Genomic DNA, 8043 nt, shown 5'->3' with positions numbered 1-8043 from the left:
AAAACACATACCTAATCAGTTTAATGAGCATTTAGGCCAAGTGCTGAAGTTGGGTGCTACATTGAAAGAAAACAGTAGTTGTAAGAAGACTGAATAAGATCCTTTTACTGCAGGTAAAGCCTTACTTCATTGTTTCAGAAATTGGCATGATTTTTGAAGAATTTGAAGTGAATGTAAATGGAGTTACAAAAGAAATGGCTCACTGTGGGAGTGTTGACACTATTGCTGTCCATGACTCTAGACGTGCAGCCACAGGAACTTCTGGAAAGAAAATGTACCATCATAAGTATGGAAAGTGGTTGGGACACCAAGGATGATGTCCCAGAGGAAGTGACACTGGCAGAAATGCCCAAAGGAAAGGAAATCATGGAGAATCTCATGACATTTAGGTACAAAAGATAAAATATTGGAAGCTGATCTAAACTTAGAAAGGAATATGAGAGCTCAGAAAGGCCTAGAAAAGATTCTCTATATCTTATGTTACATCATGAGAAGAAGGCAAAAACTATTCAAACTCTTTTTGATGAGTTTTGCACAAAGAAAAAGAACACTTTAATTCTCAATGTTTCTGATGTTTTAACTTTCTGTGTACTAAATAAATATTAGTTTTATGATTATTTTTATTTTCCAACAATTAAAGAGTTTTTAATGTTTTGACAAGAACATTTTAAAGATCACAGATGAATTGTATTTTTTTTCCTATTGGTTTTTAAGATCACTGCATGGTTTCTGCTTGAAAGCGCATTTTTATGGTCCTGCAGTACCATGCAAAGTGAGGACTGCTTCTATTCGTTATAATACAGATATCTTAAAAACTCAACTCAAACTGGCTTAGGAAGAAAGGCAATTTTTTTAGCTCACATAATTTAAATGTGCAAGGCTAGGTATTCTTTAAGGCATGGCTGGATTCAGGCTGAAATGACATAAAAGGAATTCAGGTTTTTTTCATCTCGAATCTATGTGTTTGTTTCCTTCTCAGGCTCTAAGTGATTCTCACTCTCATGGTAGCAAGGATGGCTGCAATAGCTCTAGTTTCATATCTCTCTAGGTTCTAGACTAATGGGATTGAGAATAGAAGCCTTTTTTTTTTTTTTTAACCAGTAGTTCCAGTACAAGTCCTTAGACTCCTACTTTAAAAACTAGCTTAAGCTGCCACTCCTCTACCCTACTCGTTATGGGTATTTGATCTTCTAGGTGCATGTGATTTTCTTTTTTTTTTTTTTTTTTTTTTAATTTTTTTTTTCAACGTTTTTTATTTATTTTTGGGACAGAGAGAGACAGACAGAGCATGAACGGGGGACGGGCAGAGAGAGAGGGAGACACAGAATCGGAAACAGGCTCCAGGCTCCGAGCCATCAGCCCAGAGCCTGACGCGGGGCTCGAACTCACAGACCGCGAGATCGTGACCTGGCTGAAGTCGGACGCTTAACCGACTGCGCCACCCAGGCGCCCCGAGGTGCATGTGATTTTCTACTTGACCTCAACCTGGGTCTTATATTCTATCCTTAAGGCCAGAAGGGATTCCTCCCCACCACGTCCCCTGCCACCCAAATCACATAGACTGTTGGTGAGAATGTGTAAAATACTCAAAAGAAAACCAAGGGAAATGTGCTGGCAGACAAACCATAAATGCCTATGGCATACTCATTGTTAATCATCAACTCTTACAGCTTTAATTACCCTCTGTATGAAAGTGGTTCCAGGATCTGTCTCCAGAAATTATGACCTATATCTACAATTCCTTGCTAGACAATTTCCCTTGGATTCGCTGCAAGCACCTGAAAATCAGTGTGTTTGAAGGTGAACGGTTTATTTCCCTCACCATTAGAAACCTAGGACGTAGCTTGATTTCTGACTCTCCTCATACTTGACTAAAATCAATCACCAACAAGTTCTTGTTATCTGTACCCCTAATATCCTTGAAATCAACCTATTTCTTTCCATCCATATTTCTCCTACCCCATTTTAGCTCCTCTCTTTATTGACTATATCACAATGATAACCTCTTTTATTTTTTTATTTTTTTTAAGTTTATTTATTTTGAGACAGACAGAGACTGTGTACGTGGGGGAGGGACAGAGAGAGAGAGAGAGGGAGAGGGAGAATCCCAAGCAGGCTCTGCACTGTCAGCACGGAGCCGGATGCAGGGCTCAAACTCATGAAACCATGAGATTAAGACCTGAGCCTAAACCAAGAGTTGGAGGCTTAACCGACTGAGCGCTGGATGCAGAAGATATATAAGATACAATGGAATACTACTTGGTGATCAAGAAGAATGAAATCTTGCCATTTGCAATCACATGGATGGAACTGGAGGATATTATGCTAAGCTAAATAAGTCAGTCAGAAAAAGACAGATGTCTTATGTTTTCATGCGTATGTGGAATTTGAGAAACTTAACAGAAGACCATACAGGAAGGGAAGGAAAAATAAGTTATAAACAGAGAGAAAGGCAAACCATTCCCCCAGTGATAACCTCTTTTAACTTGATACCTACACATTTTTTATTGTGGTAAAATACAGACAACATAAGATTTACATCCTAACCATGTTTAAGTGTACAATTCAGTGGCATTCAGTACATTCATACTGTTAGGCAACAATCACCAACATCCTTCTCCAGAACTCTATTCATCTTACAAAATTGAAATTCCATACCCATTAAACAATAACTCCCCATTCTTCTTCCCCCACCCCAGGCCCTGACAACCATCATTCTACTTTCTGTCTTAATGATTTTGACTACCTTAGATACCTAGTGTAAGTGGAATCATACAGTATTTATCTTTCTGTGGCTGGATTATTTCACTTAGCACAATGGCCTTGAGCTTCATCTATGTTGTAGCATGTGTCATAATTTTCTTCCTTCTTAAGGAAGAATAATATCCCATTGTATATACCCCACATCTTGCTTATTCATTCATTTGTCAATGGACACTTGGATTGTTTCCACATTTTAGCTCTTGTGTGTAGTGCTGCTATGAACATGAGTGCACAAATACCTCTTCAAAGAGGTATTTCGGTTCTTTTGAGTGTATACCCAGAAGTGGAATTGCTGAATCATATGGTACTTCTAATTTAATTTTCTAAGGAAACTCCATACTGTTTTCCATAGTGGCTGCAACATTTTAACATTCCCACCAACAGAGCATAAGGATTCCCATGATCCAATTTTTTAGATTTTTGCCAACACTTGTTATTTTCTACCTTGTTTTGTTTTGTTTTTTTAATAGTATCCATTCTAATGGGTGTGACATGCCAGCCATCAGTTTCATTGTCCAAATGTTTTTCATAAGGTAGTCAGAATGATCTTTAATAAACACAAGATGATCATGTCACTCCCCTGTTAAATCCTTTAGTGGCTCCTCATTGCCTTCAGGCTCGTCCGGCCTCCTCATATATCTCAGGAACGCTGGCATGTCTTCCTCCCTTGCTTCCTTTCCCAGCCTCCCCTCTCACCTGGTCCCTTTTCCAGCTCCTCCTTCCTAACCTGCTCTCCACTTATTACACACACATGTACACTCTGAATTTGTCACTCTGAAATATGTTCAGGTCTGTGAAAATGTTATATCTCCCCTCATTTCTTTTTTTTTTTAAATAATTTATTGTTAAGTTAGTTAACATATAGTGTATATAGTGTAGTCTTCACTTTGGCGTAGATTCCCATGATTCATCACTTACATACAACATTGAGTACTCATCCCAACAAATGCCCTCCTCAATGCCCATCTCTCATTTTCCCAGCCCCCTTGCCCCCCACTCCCACCAACCCTCAGTTTGTTCTCTGTATTCAAGAGTCTCTTATGGTTTGCCTTTCTCTCTGTTTGTAACCTATTTTTCCTTCCCTTCCCCTATGGTCTTCTGTTAAGTTTCTCAAATTCCACATATGCATGAAAACATAAGATATCTGTCTTTTTCTGACTGACTTACTTAGCTTAGCATAATACCCTCCAGTTCCATCCATATGGTTCCATTCTTTTTGATCACCAAGTAGTATTCCGTTGTATCTTATATAAATCTTTTGTATCCATTCATTAGTTGATGGACATTTGAGCTCTTTCCATAATTTGGCTATTGTTGATAGCTCTGCTATAAACATTGGGGTATACGTGCTCCTATGAATCAGCACTCCTGTATCTTTGGATGAATTCCTAGTAGTGCTATTGCTGGGTCATAGAGAAATTATATTTTTAATTTTTTTAGGAACCTCCACACTGTTTTCCAGAGTGGCTGCACCAGTTTGTATTACCACCAGCAGTGCAAGAGGTTTCCCCTTTCTCCACATCCTCGCCAACATCTGTTGTTTCTTGAGTTGTTAATTTTAGACATTCTGACTGGTATGAGGTGGTGTCTCATTGTGGTTTTGAGTTGTATTTCCCTGATGATGGGTGATATTGAGCATCTTTTAATGTGTCTGTTAGCCATCTGGATGTCTCCTTTGGAAAAGTGTCTATTCATGTCTCCTGCCCATTTCTTCACTGGATTATTTGTTTTTTGGGTGTTGAGTTTGGTAAGTTCTTTATAGATTTTGGATACTAACCTTTATAAGATATTTCATTTGCAAATATCTTCTCCCATTCCATTGGTTGCCTTTTAGTTTTGTTGACTGTTTCCTTTGCTGTGCAGAAGCCTTTTATCTTGATAAAGTCCCAAGAGTTCAATATCCACAAATCAATTAATGTGATACATCACATTAATAGAAAAAAAGGATAAGAACCATATGATCTTGTCAGTCAATGCATAAAAAACATCTGACAAAATACAGCATCCTTTCTTAATTAAAAAAACCCCAATAAAGTCAGGATGGAAGGAACATACCTTAACATCATAAAAGCTATATATGAAAGGTCCATAGCTAATATTATCTTCAGTGGGGAAAAATTGGGAGCTTTTCTCCTGAGATACGAAACATGACAGGGATGTCCACACTCACCACTGTTGTTTAACATAGTGTTGGAAGTCCTAGCCTCACCAATCAGACAACAAAATGAAATAAAAGGCATACAAATAGGCAAAGAAGTCAAACTTTCACTTTTCACAGATAACATGATACTCTACATGGAAAACCTAAAAGACTCCACCAAAAACTGCTAGAACTGATACATGAATCCAGCAAAGTTGTAGGATACAAAATCAATGTATGGGAATTGATTGCATTTATATACACCACTAATGAAGAAACAGAAAGAGATATCAAGGAATTGATTCCATTTACAATTGCACCAAGAACCATAAAATACCCAGGAATAAACCTAACCAAAGAGGTTAAAGAGCTGTACCCTGAAAGCTATAGAAATCTTATGAAAGAAATTGAAGAAGACACAAAGAAAAGGAAAAACATTCCATGCTCATGGATTGGAAGAACAAATATTGTTAAAATGTCAATACTACCCAAAGCAGTCTACACATTCAATGCAATCCCAATCAAAACAGCATCAGCATTCTTCTCAGAGCTAGAACAAACAATCTTAAAATTTGTATGGAATCACAAAAGACCCTGAATAGCCAAAGTAATGTTGAAAAAGAAAACCAAAGCTGGAGGCATCACAATCCCAGACTCTAGCCTTTACTACAATGGTATAATCAAGATAGTATGGTATTGGCACAAAAACGGATACATAGACGAATAGAATAGAATAGAGAACGCAGAAATGGACCCACAAATGTATGGCCAACTAATCTCTGACAAAGCAAGAAAGAATATACAATGGAAAAAAAGAGTCTCTTTAGCAAATGGTGCTGGGAGAACTGGACAGCAACATGCAGAAGAATGGACCTGGACCACTTTCTTATAGCATATACAAAAATAAATTCAAAATGGATGGAAGACCTAAATGTGAGATAGGAAACCATCAAAATTCTAGAGGAGAAAACAGGCAACAACATATCTGACCTCGGCCACAGCAACTTCTTACTTGATGTGTCTCCAAAGATGAGAAATAAAAGCAAAAATGAATTATTGGGACCTCATCCTCTCATTTCTAATACCATTTCTTCTGTCAGCCACTCTTTCCTCCTTGTCAGCTGGCCGGCTCTTGCTTATTGTTGAGGTCTCAGAACAGACAGCATTTTCTCCAGGAAATTCTTTGATAAATTCCTTCTGCTCACACTATGTCAACACCCCTTATATGTACTCCCAGAGCACTCTATCCTTGCCCTAACATAGCATTTCACCACATTCTACAATCACCTGCTTACTTATCATATTTTTCTCTAGTCCTCTGCTGTTCAATATGTGGCTCTTGAACACTAAAATGTAAATTAGTGTGACTGAGAAAATGAATCCCTAACTTTATTTAATTTTAGTAAATTTCAATTAAAAAATTTTTTTAACATTTATTCATCTTTGAGAGACAGAGAGAGACAGAGCATAAGCAGGGAAGGGGTAGAGAGAGGGAGACACAGAATCCAAAGCAGGCTCCAGGCTCTGAGCTGTCAGCACAGAGCCTGGCGCGGGGCTTGAACTCACGAACTACGAGATCATGACCTGAGCCAAAGTCAGACGTTCAACCAACTGAGCCAACCAGGTGTCCCAGTAAATTTCAATTTTAAAAATTATATTCAAAACAGTTATTGTAAAATTAGGTATATTTGGAACTACTTGGATATGTGAGTCTACTTATTCAACTGTAAGTTTATTAAATCTAAATATAACTTTACTTACAACCATAAGTAAACTAAATCTAAATGTAGATTAAAATTAAACAGCTGAATTGAGATATACTATCAGCATAAAATATTCTTTGTATTTCGAAGACTTGCTACAAAATAAAGAATGCAAAATATCTTTTTAATGACTTTTTAGATTGATTGCATGTTAAAATGGTAATATTTTGATATATAGGTTTAAATGAATTTTTAAAATTAATTTTACCTGTAATCCAATTACTTTTAATGTAGCTACTAGACCTTTTTAAATTATATATGTGGCTCACCTTATATTTCTATTGGATTGCACTGGCCTCTACTGTGAGTTCTATGAGGACAGGAATCACAACTGTCTTATTCACTTATTTCAAAAACCTTTGTAATATTCACCATTTATCAGGTATCATTCTATGAATTACTTACAAATGCAAGCATTAACTTTTAAAATCCTTATAACAACCTTTTAAGTATTACTGTTATCCACATTTTACACGTGAGGAAATTCACACAAAGAGATTAACTTAACTAACAGAAGGTCACAGAGCTGACCTTGTGGAGCTAGTCTTTAGGAATCCGGAATCCATATTCTCAATAACTTCACTATGGTGTCTCTTGCTCATCCTTTTACTACAGCTGTCTAGAGAAATAATTACTTTCCAACTTTTTCAATTAACAATATGCAAATATTCTTCTTTAACCAATCAGTCTGTTTTTTCAAAAAGCATTAATTGAACCCTATATGTCAAATATTTTCTGGTTGGTGGAGACCTGGATGTGAATGCAACAAATGCCTTTCTTTGAAAGAAAGTCTAACAGTGATGATAACAATAAAATATGATATATGATATGATATGATATGATATGATATAGAACAAGTATACAATATCAATATACTATTGAGAACCCATAAAAATGCACCCACCTCATCTTGGAGATGAGGGATGGGATGGGAAGAGGGAGAAAATCTTAAAGAATGATTAGGAGTTAGCTAAATGCAGTAAGTGGAAGTGGTTGGTGAAACAAGTTCTAAGCAGTGGGGACAAGATGAGCATAGGACCTAAGTACCCTGGCATTTGCTGCTGAAGCGGTTTAATTCAGATGGATAACAAGTTCAGATTTATCTCCATGAAAGATCACTCTGGATAGGGTTGGAGAAGAGACCGAGGGAAGGAACTATGACTTAAAGCACAGAAACACCTAGCAAGAGTCTGTTGCTGTTGTCCTGAGCAGGATGACAGTTTACACTAAAGTGGAGGCGGTGGTGAAGTAAACACATTTCATTGATATTTAAGGGATACAATACACCCAGCTTGATCCTTGGTTGGAAGAAGGATGGAGTTTGTTGCAGATGCTGCAAATTACTTAATGAATATCTATTTTCTCTTTTCTCTTGGT

This window comes from Panthera onca, chromosome C1, assembly GCF_046562875.1.
Source record: "Panthera onca isolate mPanOnc1 chromosome C1, mPanOnc1 haplotype 2, whole genome shotgun sequence".
In the NCBI taxonomy this organism is placed as follows: domain Eukaryota; kingdom Metazoa; phylum Chordata; class Mammalia; order Carnivora; family Felidae; genus Panthera; species Panthera onca.
Note: the sequence above shows the minus strand (reverse complement) of the source record.